The 18633-nt window shown below is 33.4% G+C and overlaps 1 protein-coding gene across 6 annotated transcripts in view; it reads left to right on the forward strand.

The window, feature by feature from the left end:
* Positions 1-18633, forward strand: part of ckn (caskin) — a 275539-nt gene that overhangs the window by 177029 nt on the left and 79877 nt on the right. For 2 of the 6 annotated variants that reach the window (XM_064354848.1, XM_064354845.1), the window contains exon 2: positions 17579-17648. The exons of the other annotated variants lie outside the window; for them this stretch is intronic. The gene's annotated coding sequence lies outside the window, so the exon portion shown is untranslated. The remainder of the gene's footprint in view (positions 1-17578; positions 17649-18633) is intronic. 6 annotated transcript variants of the gene reach the window in all.

Here is an 18633-nt window from a genome sequence, read left to right on the forward strand (position 1 = left end):
CTTATAATTGACTCACCCTGTATACCAAATGCTACCAGGTGTCTCTTAAAGACTGATTTTTGTCGTCAGTTTGGTAAAAAAATTGAAATCTTAAATTGGCAACCTTGACTACAAATTAACATATCAAAATTTTATATTAAATGTCATTCTCTTCCAAGGTCTTTGAAATAATGGTTCCATATAACAAAATAGCAGGTCTTTAGTAGTCACCCGGTATGATCTTGAGCTGTTATTTCTCTACGTTTCCTTAGATTACTAAAGTGTATTGAGGTTTTAGTGAGCTTCTTGCACAACTTAAAAATTGAAATGTCAAAAACGTGAATTTAATCTTTTCTTCCAATGTATTTTTTTTCGATTTGCAATTCACCGTTTCAGCGATTGCGTCATTTTATATAGCTGTAATCGATTGAAAATAATTCTGACACAAACTGTGTATCTCCAAGGCCAGACCTGTCAAATAATGTTGACGCCATTCTTATCACACACTTATACAATATGTTTATATATCAATTTCCATAATTTTACAAATTCTATTCTAATTGGATATCCCAAGCTCGCAGTGAATACAAATCGAGCTTCGCGTTTCGTAACACCAATAAAATAAATAAATTTCACATCTTATCTCTTCGGAAAAATTTTTATTACACCCAACGCACTTAAGAGCACTACCTGTTCGAAAAGTAACAACTTTATCATATTTTGGAAGCGAAACAGCCCACTTCCATTACCTGGGGCCATAAGCGCCGATAATGAGGCAAGCTTCGGCGCCGGCGCCACAAAAACTTCAAGAGGGGAAAGTTTGTCTGAAAATATGAAAAATCTGGGGTGTATCCCGCATCTGTCAAGTGCAGACATCGCAAAAGCTGCGACTAAATAATTCCCAAAGCGGCTCGTTATAAAAAATACATAAATTAAGGGGTGATAATAATTAATTTCGGTCGGTGTATTTTTAGCGAAACGATGATTGATGGGGTGTATTTTTGGCGGCGTATTGTTCCTGTTTCCGGTGGGGTTGAAAATCCGGTGGATTGTTTAATTAAAGCGCGCGTAATGAAATTTGCGCAATTATTTGTCAAGTTGTTGGTCTGAGCGCTGATAACAGTGTTGGGTTATAATTTAAATATTAAAGACGACGTCCTGAAGGGCGACCATCTGCTCGGTTTCACTTTCAATCGATATTGTGGGGCGCTGGAGGCGTTTTTACTTCTATTTCCTTTCCGAGCATCTGTTTTGGTTAAGCGTCGCGGTTTCACGTCCTTAGCTTCAGACAAGCACTGATCAAAAGAAGGGTGTCGAGAACTTTCCTTCCGGTTTTTTCAGTAATTAGATTTTTTGGTCGTCAGCAAATTGTTCAATGGGTCTCGTCTATTTCGCAGAGAGCTTTTTCGAACAAAATAAATTCAATTTGGTTGGGAAACATGGCGCGATTTATTTTCTCCTCCACCCTGCCAGAGCGCGCGCGTTCGCAAAAACACAAAACGCTGAAATAACAACGAATTTTTCGTTTCATTCTGCGACTAACGAGAAATAATGAAATGTCCATTATTTCCGGGTTCGCCGCGACCATAATTTCGCGATATCGCGGAGGAATATCTGGGATATATTCTGATGTATGGTTTATTTGCCAGAGGGTTTGATTCCCCACTGAGAGAACACAGATAACGCAAAAGGTACAGCTTTTATATCTGCCTTAATATCGCCACTGTTTTATTCGCCCTCTTGTGTGCATTGAAACGGCTTGATTTAAACTCGGTCGGATCTAATCGAGATAAACGCCCACCGAAATTTTACGGAACTTATAATGACAGTTTTAGGGCCCAACGACTCTTTTAATAAACACCTCCAGACCGGAAACGCTGCCGTTCCAAACTATAGCGGAAATGCAAGAGACTTTGATGTGGAAATTTTAATATTGGCAAACCAGCCTGCATTAGAATCACAAGTCAGGCAAATTAGGTAATTTGTATACCATCCACTATGCAAAGTTGAACTCTTTCGAGTTTAATGAACCAAAACACATCAAATTACATTATGGTTCTGTGGTCGGAATTACGAAATGCTACTAACCGCAAACACTCATAAGGCTCGTTTTATAATTAATCAGCGCAACGAACGGTTTCTTCCTGCAACGAAAACGGTTTGAGATAATAATAATAGATTTGTGATCCTTTCCTGCTGTTGCAGGAAGTCCGCAACGAAAATAGCCCCTCTGCTATAAATAATGCGAGAATATCCCGAATTAGCTGGAAAACATTTTCCAGAAATAATAAATTTAAGTCCCTTTAAACCCATCGGAAAATCAAAAATGTTTGTTTCACTTGCCGGAGTGTTTTTTCAAGCACAAAATAGATACTGCAACTAAGTAGTTTATTAGTCTTTGGTAAACATGTTCGGTAATATTTTCATTGGGTTGAATTATTAGCATACAGTTTTTTTTAGTGTGAAACTAATCACCCTTGTGATGGTTTTAATTCATTTTTAAAAGCTTTTATTATGGCTTTTATTTAACTTGCTTTGTGGTCTGTCTGTCTGTTTCATATTTTCCAAGTCGAATTTGAGTGGGTTTCTTTTGTTAAAAACAATTGAAATTTTGCATACTTACGTAATCTGCGTGGCAATGCTTAATTGGGGTGTTAAAGTTTTAAGTTAAGTTAAAAACGATTGTTAGATTTGTACTTTGTACACATGTTAGACATTATGTCGTCACAAGATGTGTGTAGAAAGCGCACTCACTTGTAGAAATATATTAATGCCTAATTATTTTCGTTACGTTTTGTTACAAAAACTGTTTACCACATATTGCTAAACAACTGCGCAAATCAGCAAAGTAATGGTGTTACACTGTAACTAATTGAAAAAACGATTAGAATGAGCAGAGTTAAAAGCAAAAAATTAAAAATAATATAACTTAAATGTAAAAAATATTAAATATAAATATTAACATAAAAACACAAAAGCTTAGAGATAATGTTTTTCATAGGAAAATATATTTGCCTAGAAGTTAGAATTCTAAAATTTATACAAGGTTTGGGAAATAAAATAAGTCATAACAATAATAAGGCATTACAGTATTATTTTGTTCAGTTGAGTAGCAAATTTTTTTTATACAAAAAACATTATTTTTTTAGTGCACTTATAAATAAAACTTTTTTAAAGAGTAGTTATTTATTTAATGAGTTTTAGTGTAAATTGGATGGTTTATTTCACGAGTGGAATATTAAACCACGAGTGAAAACGAGACTGAACCAAAAGTAACACACAAAATGCATATCTTTGTTAATGGTCACTTTAAAAAAAAACAGATTGATTTTATTTTTTTAATGGTACATTTTGACATCATAGAGACATTTGTAGTGCCATGCGTTCTTGACTTGTAACGTCATTTTAATTTTTTTTTATTACAAATTACACACCTTTATCTGTCTACTAATAATCAGAAAGGAGATTTTAAAAATGATATGCAAAATAAAAAAAAATAAAAAAATAAAAAATTGATAACATTAAATAAATTGACAACATAGAAAAAATTGACAGTGAAACACAGAAGGCTTTATCTTTTCGTTTTTGCCTTATTTTATAAAGAGTAATTCTTTTTTATTTGTTTTTTTTTAATAATTTGCATGAAAACATTTAATATGAAACCTAAGCACTAAAAATAAAACAAGAATAATCACCCTTTATAAAATAAAGCAAGAACAAAAAGATAAGGCTCTTGGTATAAAACTTTCAGTAACTTTTTTTTTAATTATTTATTAATTGTTTTCTTCTTTTTTTGAATGTTTTTTGCTTTATTTTTCGGAATTTTGTTATTCTTGTCAGAAAGATAACCATGTACACTATCTAAAACGGTAATCAAAAATATCAGTTAATATTTAAAAATTAAAAATGTCGTCATAACCCAAAAACGAATGAATCGTAAATATCAGTATGGTGTTAAAATGTTGCATTTAAAAACCAACTAATAACAACAGTATGAATTTGGTGCGTTACTTTTGGTTCAGTCTGTATTTTTCATTAGTTGTTCACTCAATTTAGGCTCAAAAAAGAGTCGTAGAATATACCTATGATTTTTAAGGTTTTCCGTTTATATCTCAAAAGCTGTTTCAAACTAATGATGAACAAAATTAAAGCTAATAAAGTTTCCCAGAGGTAGTGACTTGAGTTGAGTTCTGTCTCAAACAGATATCCGTTGAGAAATATCGCTCTTAAAACTATTTTTGGTGGTACGAAAAGCTTGTAGATTGTATTTTTAAAACACAGAATTTAATACATATCAAGATTAGGTAATTTTTTGGGCGGGGTTTTTTTGTCGGAAAACTGTTTAATAATGAATAATAACTTTGTAGAGCAAACTCCAGCGCCCCCAATGAAATTAAAATCCGTCCGAAAATTAATTTAGGGTTGACATTCGTGGCATGAATAAAATAAAAGCAAATGTTTGGTTATGAAGCAAGTCGACATTGACTGCGTTCCAGCAGCTCGCGAACTTGAGCACACCACACACAATTGTCTTTTTTCCCTCTCGCAGTTCGTTATTACCGTATTTTGTCACGTATCTCCGTTATAAATTAATTTAATGGTAGCTTTTTGTCGTTGTAAAATATTGACCTTTCTCGTCGTACGCATCGGTATCCGCGTAATTCGTTCGCAAGGTCGAAAGAAAGCTCGCAGCTTTGTCAAACATGCGTGCCAAAATTTAAATAATTAAAACGCGAGTTAACAAAGTCGGGGAAAGTCAGTGACGCACGCCAGAAATTTGAACAAAATTCAAGTTCGCAGCTTCAGGCTAAGGCGATTATGTAAATGATCGGCTTCCTCCATTTAAATTCTTAATTAAACGGAGACGCTTAAAATCTATCTTTTTGGGGGAATTTAACAATTAACCGGAGTGCAGCGCTGCAGTGGCGGGAGGCAATCGCTGAAGGAAATGAAAAAGGCACGATCGCCATTGTCTTATCCTTCGGTTTATATTCCAGTCACTTCCATGATCTCATCTAATAGTGCATTTCAACGAGACGTTGCGGATTCAATTACATTTGAATTGCTTACCTGGAAAAAGCTCGACGGACTCTTTGGAGGAATTAAAGCAGACTCGGAGGTTATAAGATTTACAAAAGAGTCTCAACAGATTGCTTCATTCTGTTTGTTTAGAATTCCGTTTATGGATCGTAAAAATCTCGTTAAGGAGATATAAAAATACTCAAATTAGAAATTACAACCACCCGCACAAAATTATCACTATATTTCGCTTTAATTCAGTTCGACTATTATTTTAGCTAAAACAATAATTATTTTTGAGCATAATGATGTTTGTTTATTGACAAGAGCCAAACTTAGCCATTTCATAATTCATGAAGCAGATGTTTATTTATGTTAGTTTTATGTAAATATGTTAATTTAATCGTTAAATAATAATTAACACTTTTAGTTGTATAAATATTTTAATTGAAGCACTCTTAATGGATTCAGTGAGAGAACACTACCTTTTTATTCTGCTCGGATTTGACTCGTCTGCGTATTTACTTTACTGCCTTTGTACGCTGTAATCTCGTTACAAACAATTCTAATTTTTGCTTTATCGTGTTTGTTTAAGTTATTTTAAAAAGTTTATCAGATTCATTGTCTGCTGAGTTATGCAAATGGGGAAAGATCTGAGAAAAATGGGGGGATTCAACTTTTCTAACTGCATATAAAATGGATTTTAAGCCTGGTATTTCGTATACGTCTCGTTTTTATTATTTCAAGGCTTGAAATTTCACGCCAATCAGTGATTTTATTACGTTTTCTGAACAACAAATCGCTGAATCGGTCTGCTTTGTACATCCAATTTTAAAATGTGTTTCTTGTCGTAATTTATGGAAGAAACTGAATTTTGAGACGCATTGTTAGAAAAATTACAGAACGACTGAATTCAGGTTTAGTTTTATCCAACCAATTGATGTTTTAACCTTTTGTAAGCATTGTCTGCTAAAGTTTTTGTTTGCTGTAACGTGGCTCTCATATCTGTCAGTGAAACGATTGACCAGGTCTTTTTCATCCATTATTTTACGTGACATAAATTGTATCACATGAAAAACGGTTTATTGAAGAATGGCACAATAAAACTATTAAAAAAGTTTGTAAACTTTGCCGATAAAGACGGAATTATTGAACGAGTGTTTTCAGCATTGTAATGTAGCAATGTGTGACTAATTCTTTCAGGAATTTATTGTAAACATTCTTATCGCATTTCAAACTGCATACAAAGTTCAATGCATGAATTACTCTCGCATGTATTTACTAGCCTGTTTTTTTGCATACGGAGCTGGCGGAAAAGTAAACATGGCGTAATTGTGTTTTTTGTGTATATTTGGTTGCCTAACCCAACCTCATCAAGATCGCTATCATATCGTTGTTTATATTCCACCAACGCTGGTATTTACATTAGCACCTTTTATCAGATTGTAAAAAATAATTATTTTTTATGATTGTATGGTTGGAGTGTCGTGGGCGCAAAACCATGTAAGTGAAAAATCCGTCTTTTGTGGTTCATCGTGTAATTAATCTTGGAAAAATCCGTTTAATAAGAAAGTTTTTAATTTACGGCCGGACACAGCAACTAATCAAAAAGTCATTTTCCCCGCGTTCTCACAATAACTTTGCAATTTAGTGCGAACTCGATTACGGGATACTCTTAACATCATTTAAAAAGTTGTCGCGTAAAAAGTTAGTCAGCTGCAGGCAATATCTCACCCTCACGACGTGAAATAAACGACTATCCTCCAGTGCAGCTTCTGATGTGAATCGCTGAGGGTTAGATATATGAAACCTCTCGTGCACTCATAAGCAGTTTAAATAAACAGAAGCTGCAGAAAGGCACCTGTTGCTCCAGAACTCACTTAATTGCCGTGATTTTCTTAAAACGGTCAATGGATTTTTTTTATTCAAATCGCGTTTCGTTTGAAACGGCCGTGATTGCGGCCCGAATTTTGAGGCAGACGTGACCAACGGCTAAGAGCGAGCTAAACTTCCCTGCTTGTACCATTAACCCTGAATAGATTGAGTGGAGTTTTTATGGCCGTCACGTTCGACATATGGTCTCTTGTAATTTCCACCACGTGCTAACTCTGCTCACAGACAGCTGGAATTGATCTGTTGGTAATAGAGATACGCAAAGGGCGGAGAGCTTACGGTTATCGACAGGCTAAATTAAATTTTTTATTTTATTTATAGGCGCGATACTTCATTTACCAGACGTGATATTTATTTCATAAAGGAGGGTGTCGCTCTGTCTCTGTGATTTCCCCGGATCAATAAAACACACTCACTCAATGAAATTTATTTTGGTATATAACTGGTTGCCGCCCGGCAATTTTCCTGCAAGAAACAGCTCGGGCTTCTAATGTCGCTCGCTGCATTGCGCTCCATAATTTTCATTAGTACTATCTGCATGGTAAATTTCAGTGGCCATTTAATTCAACACGCTTTGACAGGTTTATTCCAGCGTGTGTACGCAATTTGGAAAGTGCAGCAGAATTTTATTGCAGCTGCATTCCGTTCTGTAGCCAGGACTATAGTTCAGCTAATAACTTCCAATTGTTGTTATTTATTGTTCGCGCCCGAATGTGCTAATGTAATGTTGATGTCGAAGAGGTACGGTGACCCCGTCTAGTTAATAGCTACAGTTTGATGTTATTAGGCGCGCCTATCGGAAATTGCCAATTAGTCCGTCATACGTGTGCTATCGTAACGCCCCAACTCGACTTTTACGAGTTTAGCATAGCAAGACGATTGATTTTTTGCGATGAAGCTCGTCAAAAGCAGAAGACTTGAGCTCGCCGTGTTATACTTAAGTTTCGGTTATAAACACGTTTTTTGAAAAATAATTACTACAAGACCATGATTTTGTGTGTACAAGAGCTGTAACAAAAAAATGTATCAACATTATAATTTCGGTTTCTAATTTTTTCAGTCACGATTATCGCCAAACCTGACTACCGCAAAGATCCTTCTACTGTTCCCACTTTAACTAGTGGAATTAAAAAACGAATGAAAACTGTACACATTTTTAAATATTTCAGAAAAAATTGATGCTAGTAAATGTTTTCAATTCAAAATTTGTTAAGTTATAAATACTTATAAGTCGAAAAGAGTTTTCAGATCATCTATAAAATGCAGAACTTTTGCATATTTTTGTTAAACACGGGTTGAACAATCAGTTCATAATTCGAGTGAAGATGTTTCTGATTTTTTTGAATTATTTGCAAAGAATTTTGAAGCAACACACGATACTCTTGGTTGTTCTAACTGGGACACAACAATTAAATTAATGAATTTATGTTTTTGCCTCAAATATGTAATTAAATTTAACACTGGTTTACAAAATTTCGCTTTTTGTCTGATACCTCAAGTTTAACAGTTGATTCAATAATTATACCTACTGTTGAAATGTACATTTCAAATCTTAGGTACAAAATTACAATCAGTTCGAGTTCCTATTTTACCTATTTACCAGAGCTGGTAGAAAAGTCTGTTGGCAGTTTTCAAATCAGTGCCATCACTTACCCAACAACAGCAAAAAATCTGAGGCACTAGAGAAATAAATTACTAAGGTCATTAATTTAATCTACAGTTAAATGCGTGATTGACTAATCACGTGACCAAACTGAACAAATTTGATTGGTCTATTCGCGCTGTTAACTTTTAACAACGAATTAAAATATAATGGAGCTTTCTGTAAACCGGATCTAACAGAGCTGTGTGCATTTTTCTAAATAATTGCTTACGTTGCTTAAAAACTGGAGTTGTAGAAAAAATGTGTTGGCTGTTTGAAATTATTATTAAGTAAATGACTAAAAGTAGTCTTTTTTTAAATGCTAACTTGAGTTACCTACCTATTACGTATCTCAAAAATTAGTGCTAATAGAAAAAAGAATCTTGACAGTTTTGCAATTAGCGATCAACAATTACTTAACAAAAGCAAAAAAAAATTGAGGCAACAGTAAACTAGTGTAATACATACTTATGTTTTGTTACCGCTAAGAGGTTTTATGCAAAAATCTTCATTATGTCTGAGTACTATAATTTATAACAACTAGTTTACACCGTTTTTGCTTATTAAATAACACTTTTTAACTAATTTCGTGATATCTGCTGAGTTTGGATTTGACCTCAAAAAAATTATGATACTTGAAACTATTTATTGTAATATTAGGCAACTGTGGTTATTTCCGATGTTTTTTTAAATGGCTCCAGTAATACCAATTCCAGTTGTTCAGATTTGGAATTGTTAGAAATTTACAAAATGAATCTACGATTGCTTGTTCTAAGTATTGTCATTTTTCTGGACACTTTTTAATTATTTAAAAATCAAACTCATTGTGAAATCGTAAGTGTATTAGTATAATATTTGAAATACAGTACAATTAATTCACACTCTATGTATTCGCAAAAAAATTAAGAATGTTTTGTATTTTTTTCTTTTGTAGAGCTTTTCATCCTCTACAAATTTATTAAGTATTGATGGAATTGCTCGCTATGTTTATCATTATTACTGACGGCGCTTAAATTTTCTGAAGAGAAATCCGAATGAGAAAGAAGAGCATCTTCCATGGCAAAGTAGACACAACGGCAATTGATAGTTTGTTTCTAAATAGAATATTGTATCTGAAAGTTTTTTTTTGTCTGTGGAGTGGACTAACAAATTGCCTTGTTTTCGGAAATTATTTTTAAAAGGCGACACCCCTCAGTGCTTTGTGATCTCAAAATTTCACAAAGTTTTTCACTAATTCTAGCTTATAGTAATGGCGGTGGAAAGCTTTACAAGAGGTTTGTGCTTAATATTGTTTTGACCAGGGTTATACTCATCTCTTGCAAACCAATTTTTTCTAGTCTTAGTTAATTAAAGTAGCTCTGTGTTAAAATTGTAACCCCAATTAAAAAGATATTACTTTGAGATCTGTGAATTATGTGATGTATACTGAATTAAATTCAATAGAATTTTCATAGTCTCGTATGATTCTTTGATAGCTACTGTGTAACAAACAGAGATGGGTGGTTTTTCTCTACCTATTTGAAAAAAACTCCTTGTGTTAAGCTACTCTACAGAACTATTATTCGTATGCTTTATTGATTTATTTGATTAAATAAACTAACAATGGCAAAATAATAACAAAAGATATTGTTCTGTTTTAATGGAGGGTATAACTTTTGTTTAAGATTTCCTTGTTCCAAAAATTAATTTCTTGAACATTTACTCTTTTTAAATTGAAATAGCAATTTTTAGTGCTAGGTCCATCTACAACATGTCTACTTATGTTCACCAGTATAATCCGACAACTGTTGCAGAAAACATGTGCAAAACAGTATATAGATTCAAAAAGTTTTTGCTTCACTTTATTTCTTGAATTTAATTCATTTCGAAAATGAGTTTAGGATAATCACTGGTAATTGAAAATTGAGTTTCAACCATTTTTTCTTTCAGAGCAATTTTAAACAAAAAAATCTCATACAAAAATGCATGTTTGGCATGTACCACATTAAACCACCACATGATTACTAGCACAACGTATTTTTTTCTCTGGCAGCAGTACAAACTTCATGCTTTCAAATAGGACATACATTTAGTTCACAACAAACTCCCATATTTTTATTATAGTACTTTTAATGTAGATACAATTCTTGTTTTGTTTTACGTAAGAGCAAAAAGCACTTTTTATACGATGGAGCTTTGCGTTAGTTACGCCATTGCCAATCAAATGAAAGGAGTAGAAAATTTACTCGGCTTGATGAGGGTCAGTTCTATCTGAAGCGGCCACTGAAATATTAATTTGCCGGAAATGTCCCATTTCGTGTCGACTAATGTGTCAAGATGGGCCGAGTCCGGCCAACTTTGAGGAACAATGTTTGAAATGCAACGCAGGCAGCATCCACTTTTGTACTTTGATAGACGTAAACCTCTGGCTAGGACGTTTCTAATTAAATCGGACATATTTTGTAAAAACGTGATCTTGTAATAAAAACGTTATTCGACACTCGGGTCTAATGGAATAGTCGTTTTGTAACAAGTTTTTTACGAGTCCTATCAGCTTTATGATTGTGTTTTATGAGAGGTGCACTCCAAAGGGTGTCTGCGACAAACGTTTATGACTCGTCTCCTGAAACAGCGATTCCTGCTGAGGGACGATGCAACGTCTGATTTTAATGTCAGTGACGGGAGAGACCACAGCAATTTTTTAATAGTTATAATAAAATTAAAACGGCATACACATTAATTAGATACGATAGAGTTCATTTATGTGTCGTTTAGTGATATGGTCAAACACGTACACACTTAGTACATTTTCGTGTAGCCTGCATTAGCCTTATCTCAGCCGAACATAATTCACTTTTAAGGCAAGTTTACAACCTGAAATTAAACAATAAACAAGTTGTAATGAAAAACAAACCACTTCCGCCTTTTTTAATCTTGTCGACACTCAAAGCCAGCCTTGGAGTTGCCTGCCCTACAATCACCGCTTTGGACCTGTTTTGCGTAAATTGTGGGTGTATTTGAAATTTGCATTGTTTATTTCATTGTAGTACAGCCACTATATCATAAACACAGTGGCGAACAACGCAAATGGCAGATTTATCTCTATCTAGAGTTCCAATCCGACCATAATGAGTTGTGTAGAGCAAGTGTATGGGCGGTGAGTTTAGTTATGCAGTCTGGGTCCAGTTTGCATTGCACCTACACGACGAAAGACGGTTTAAAATTCATTGGAGTCTGTGTAAATGGTCGTTACTTATCGACTTAAAAGTCTTACGGCAGCCGCAAAGTCAATGCAAATATTTAAAGCGATACTTCACAGAACCTTTCACATGAAGGAGTGATAAATCCTCGACATTCGCAGCAAATCCGATAGGCTGTACACCACAATCACGCAATTAAAGCCAATCAATTAACGGTCAATTAATTAATTTAGTTTTGGCCAAAAAATACTCTCAAAGACAAATTATACATGGTGATTCTTTTACAAACTTTTTAACTTCTAATATAGGTAGAGCTTTAAAATTTTGTTTACGATCCAAATCGACCATTTTGAGTTACACTAAATTATTTTCAAGATGGCTGAAATTTCGGAACTATAAGAAATTGGCACCAACTTTGAAATTTTAAGTGGCAACTACCTATTTTTATTCCATTCTTGAATTTGCTTTTTGGAACTGAATAAAATGTACCCTAATTGTTAGTACTTATCTGTGACAGTTTTTGAAGTATGTCAATTTTTTTGTTAAAATTTTCACTTATAGAGGTTCATTTAAAATGTCACAAACCCTGAACTCTTTACAATGAGTGAATTATTATTTTTGCTTTTGATAACCAAAGACTTGAAGGGTCTTCTGAAAGCTTTAGAACTGTCAACTATCAAACTGTAAGCCTAATTCGGAAATAAAATTAACTAGACGCCCTCTGGTGATGACTTTTGAACTATGTCGAAAACAGTAAAGAAATTTTCGTAATGCCACATTTAACTGACATTTAATGAATTGTTCAACAATTTTGCGTGTATAGTGTTAATTACTTACAATAGAAAGAATTACTTTAAAAGTACGTGGTGGTAAATACTAGCGTTGACTTTGGTTCTGTAGTTTTTCGTGGTATAAGTGTTTATTGTTGAAACTTAAAAGTGGATAAAAAGTGAAAAATATTTAAATTTTGATTACAAAGTGTTATCAAACAGTTGTCTAATTAAAGATTATAAGTAATGGATCACAGCGAACACAAAGTTTGGCTCAAGAAACCAATAAATTAGTGAAGTGTTATGAATTTTAGGTTAGAATTTTCCACTGAAAAAATCATGAAATACTTCGATAAATCTACAAAACTACAATAAAGATTAACAACTGCTGATACATTTAAACGTAAATTATGCCAAAAGGTAGGCTTTTCAATGTCTTTGTAATAATTTTCCAATAAAGAAAGTGAACCAAACAGTCATTCGTTATTCGTGTTTTTCTCATCTCTAATTTGTCAACATTCATTTCTTGCAGCAAAGATACAATAGTCATTCCGCATAGGCAATGTAATAATTGTGAAGCCCCAAAGTTCGTACAACGCTCAAAATATTCGAATAAACATTTTCCCGCCATTTATGGTTACTGTTTTCGACCTAGCTCAGTGGGGCCCCCAACGGTAATTTTACTTCCGAATATGATTTTTTGAAAATGGTTAAAAAAATTAAAACACAGTTTTTTCAAATGGAATGACCTTGTTTTTTCAATGGCAATCAAAGTAACATTAATTTTTTTTCACACTTTTGTTAACACATCTCTTACGGTTTTTACACAAAAAACAGAATTCTAGGTTATTATTTTCATTTTTGATCTAGTAAACTTTGAAAAATACAATAAAATTTTGCCACTGATTAAAAGAAATGTTAGATTTGTCCACCATTTTCACTCAAGAAGTTCAAAATTCGATGGTAGACTGACTGAGTTACTTTACATAATTCACTAAGTTAGTATAAACCATAATTAAATATTATTGTTTTGCTGCTTATTCGATAATAAACCAGCTAAAAACTAAATAAAATGTTGAAGTTTGACAATTGTTGACCATTTTGCAAGGTCTACTTGATTAACTTTGAAACTTACGAAGTAAAATCCGTTTTTTGTGATTTTTTTCAAAAACTGTAAGAGATATGTGTAGGACGTATTAATAGAAGTTACCACAAATATCGATGTTTTTTCGATTGCCATTAAGAACATAGGGTCGTTCTATTTGAAAAAACTAAGTTATAGCAGTTTTTTGATAACCATTTCGAAAAAATCATACTAGCTATGAATTTTGACAGTTGACAATTTTGAAAATCCTAGAAGACTCTTTAAACTTTCGGTTATCGAATGCAAAAAAATTATTCACTTATCGCAAAAGGTTCAAGGGCTGTGATATCTTAGAAAGACTTTTACAAATGAAAAATTTTAACAAAAAAATTGACATTGACAAATATAGTTCACTTGGATTGTATACTTAAAGCTCTAACTACAGGGTGAGTCAATAGTGGGTTATTTCCTTCGACCATATATCATATATCATATATATCATATATATGATATATGGTCGAAGGTTATTTCTGAATTTGTATTAACATGCAACCAGTAATACTGATTCCAAACGACCAGATCGGTAATCATTAAAAAAATTTCGAAATTAATCCACGATTACAATGTTTGGGTATTGTCGAGTTTATTTTAACAGTTTTGCTAAAATTTCATTATGGACTATTATTATTTAAAAGATGAAAAACCAATGTTGATTCAATTAACCTTTTTTTGAAATTAAACAGTCTTCAAGTGGTAAGTGCAATTAATATTTTTGGTTGCATTTTAGGACATGTCAGAAATATCCCGTTATTGACTCAGCCTGTATATTACAAGTTAACAAGTTTTTCATGTAGGCCTTAAAAGAATCACCCTGTATTTTTGGTGTGACTTGACTCATCTTGTTACTTGTGAAGTGAGATACGTCCGAAATCAAGATGAAAGCGTTTTATTTAAGACACTTCTGAATCAGAGCACCAATTTATTCGATACTTCCAGAGTAAACTCCTCAAAGGAGTAGTAAACACACCACATTCTTCAACATCAAACAGTTTTAGAAGCGCCTTGAAAACAAATGATCCACTTTTTCGAAAGACCCGATTTCAGGAACAAACGAACACTCCAATTCAATCTCTTCTGAACGTCACTTCTGTGTTTCAGGAGGCGTTAGCTCCCGCTTGTCAAGATTGATAGTTTTTTGATTAAATTTCTGAACTATCCTGACTAATTAATGTAGAGCCCTGTCACGAAGCCATTTGACGAAGGCCACTTCTGGGGCTCCCCTAATTGACACTAATTAAAGGCTAGATTGAAATTGTGGGACGATGCTGAATGAAAGTTTGATAAATTCGTGTTGGCTCATTTTTCGTGACGATACAAAGGTGTACTTACCACCCACTTTGCCAAAATGGCACTAATTATCGCAACGATATGTAAATCTCGAGCTGGAATTACGAATGTTTTCTTCTATTTTCCCCACAAACTGGCTTATTTTACAGTTAGGACGCTAACTGTGGGTGGACAAAGAATTAAATTACAGCAAACACGCAAAACGTTGTGTTGCTCTTTTCACCTGCGTTTTTACAACGCAAAGCCAGGATGTTCCTAATTTCCATTAGAAAAGGGTCTCGACAGATTTTGCCGTGAATCATTGAGCGGGGGCTGAAATCGATAATAACTGCGTAAGAACGCCGAAAGTGAGTTGGGAAAGTGGATTTAATAAAAAACTGGAGGTTTACACCTACTTCTTATCTCGAAAAGATGCTGTAAATAGCCCATTGTTTACAACAGTCGTGGTATTAATTTTTACAAATTTGGATACCTTGAACGTTCACTTTCACTGTTATGACCAATTTTGAGATGGATTTACATTTATTTTTATTAAGGTCACGACAAGTGACTAATTGTTTTCATTTGTAAACGTTAGAAGAGACAATTAACACTGATGCAATTCGTGATGTCATTTCTAGGAACAAATTCATTTTGAGCAAAATTTCTTTGTCTTCCGATTTTGTTCGGGCTTATTTATGCAAGTTAATAAATAAAAGAGGGCAGTCATGTTGCGTTGACGTCCAATATATGGCTCTGACCGCTATAAATATGCGAAGGGTTGTGAATCCTTGATTTTAAACTACCGACAGAAAAGCTTCAACGTTCTTTATTACAGGGAAGGAGTTTTTACTGTTTTCTTGTATTTTCTTTGTATTTTTACATACGTTTACAAACTTCGTTAAACCCCTACCAAATTTTCATTTTTTTCATTTATTTTTTTTATTGTGATTTAAACATTATTTTGCAACTGTTAAAAAAAAATTGTTGTTATTTTTAGTTTTTGAAAAAAAATGGAATTTAGTAATTTTTGTTTTTATTTTTTCAAGCGAAAACCTAAAGAACTAAACGTTCTTCAGGCACTTTTTTACAAGGAATATAAATCTGTCATCGTATTTCCAAGGCCTTCTTGATTTCAGAGTTACGACACTTAGGTTTTTCTTATGGAAGCCATATTCGTTTTTTGTATTTTTGAAAAGTGGTTTTATTCCTGAATACAACAATGTATCACATGATATGACCGAATCTTACATGGTAATTAAAATGGAGAAAAAAGCACTTTTGCGAAGAGTGCTTTGGAAAAAAGTCAATAATTTTGTTTTTAAACAAACTAGATTTTGGAGATTTAATTGAATTTAGATCTAGAAGGTTTACATTTCCGCCAAGCTTACTTATTTAAAAACGAAACGACATGATGAGCTGGAAGTTTATTCCTCGCAAATCAAAACAAAAAAAGTTATAAAAATTCTGCTTGCATATTTAATAGAACTGTCAAAGTTTTGTTTGTTAAACAAAATTTTTGGTGTTTTTTTTTCTTAAGTTTTACCAGTATACAGCGTGCTCAAAAACTGGCGCATCAACTCAATGGTGTGTGGTAGAGAAATGGTTACATATAAAGGTAAAAATAGTTAAAAAAATCTTTGTATTAAAGTTATTGATAAATAGCGGACTTAGATAAATGATATGTGGCAACGTTGTCTAACAGGAAATAATAACTAGGAAATAATTCCCAGTGTTGGCACATCTAGACATTGTGATTTTTTGGATTTTTTAAATTAAAAAACCTGCTAAAATGTGATAGAAAATTTAAAAATAATTATTAATCGTTTTGTTACGGAACGATTACCTGGTATGAAACATAAAAACATAAAAAAATAATGAAAACCAAAGAAGTTAACACAATAAGTTTGTAGCTCCAGATTTTTTAAAATACGAGTTTTTTTCAACATTTTTCCCGTAATCTGCACTTGCTTCTCAATAACTTACCACTGAGTTGGTGCGCCAGTTTTTGAGCACCCTGTATAATATTCAATTATATCATATTGATAATCGTTACATAATCAGGAACAAAAAGATTTTCAAAAGTACAAGAGTCAAATATGGTGGCTCATAAGAAAAACCAAAGTTAAGTGTTGTAACTCTGATTTGAAAACGGTCATGGAAAAGATTTAGATTTATTGTGAAAAACTGTCTTAAGAATGTCCTACTTAAAAACATCAAGTGCTTTTTGTTTTCGCTTAAAAAATAAGTATAAAAATTTTTTGATTTTTCTCAATAATTCATAAACTAAAAATTTCTTTCAGACAATTGTTCAGATTAAAAATATGCAACTTTGCCTTAATTTAACCGACCACGTATCTCTTATAATAACTGAGATTTCCATAGTGGACACCCTGTATAAAAAATTACTTCACAGAAGTGAATCGCAAGGGTGTCATTTTCATTCATTTTCTTTGGCGACATTGATCGATCGTTGTAAAATTAGATTCAAACGGAACAAATGTTTCCACTATGTTAGTAAATTAGTTTTTCGAAATGACAAATTATTCAATTTTTCCCGATCAAAGTTTTGTTGTTACAAGCAGGATAAAACGGTCATTTCTTTATTTGGCTCGAGAGTTGGTTGTCGCGATTAATTTTCTTAATGGGTTTGAATTTTTTGTGACTGACTATTTCTTTGTTTCAGGTAAGGGACAAATCCTTTTCTCTCGAGAACAACAACGCCGAAAATAATGTTTACAATAGTGAGGAGATCTGTAAGTAAATCGATCCAATTTGCATTTGGACATAAAAAATGCTCGTTCATCGGGGAATGTATTATGTTTTATGAGGTGCCATCAGCGCGCCCTTTTTGACACTGTTTTCATTTCGACATATCGTGTTTATCTTGGCACCTTTTTCACACATCCGACGCTTTGTTATTCAAAGGGGCCGTTTTATCGATTAAGTATTTTCTAAACAAACACTTGAAATATACTGTTCAGTACATAGAATGTGTTAGTTTTTTACGGCTTTTTTGACGTTTAGTAGCACCCAGTGCCGAGGGTAAACAGAATATCTTCCGTGTTACTGCCTTATCCAGATTTATGACTTCTTGGTTATAGGTTTTCCGTGACGGGTTTTCTGGATTTTTATACGCATTTTTCGGAGGACTGCTCCCACGACTAGCATTCCTCCTCGTCCCCAATTATACAAATAGTATTTTAGAAATTTATCGACAATTAACTCGGGAAGATAATTGTGTTTTTAATAAACGCGATAAATTCTCGGTGTTGCTACATGGCACTGGTTTTATGTCTGCTTTAAAATGTAATTACTCTCTCGTGCAATTAAAGTTTTGTTTCAACGTTATTTTCCCAAATTGAAGGTTACAAATTCCGTTTAATTGTGATGGACATTCCACATTCCTCTAACTTCATACGCAAACATTGTCGTGTTTATTGAAGCTTCTAGATAAATGTTTGGTTTGATAATAGCATGAAGACATTTCCAGTAGTTGATGGACTGGACATACAAGTGTGTCATATAGGCGCCTATTGAGAAATTTATTTGCCTAGTTCTTGACCCAGACACGCCAAGACCGTCCATAATCAACGAAAGCTTTCTTCCGACGAAAAAATTCACAAAACGACGCTTGACATGACCCCATGCTTCTGTCTTTAAGGCGGATTTCCATATTTTATCGCGTTTTAATCACGACTAGATGCAATAAATGTCTCATATGCGCTTGATAATCCCATT

This window comes from Tribolium castaneum, chromosome 1 (assembly GCF_031307605.1).
Source record: "Tribolium castaneum strain GA2 chromosome 1, icTriCast1.1, whole genome shotgun sequence".
NCBI classification, from domain to species: domain Eukaryota; kingdom Metazoa; phylum Arthropoda; class Insecta; order Coleoptera; family Tenebrionidae; genus Tribolium; species Tribolium castaneum.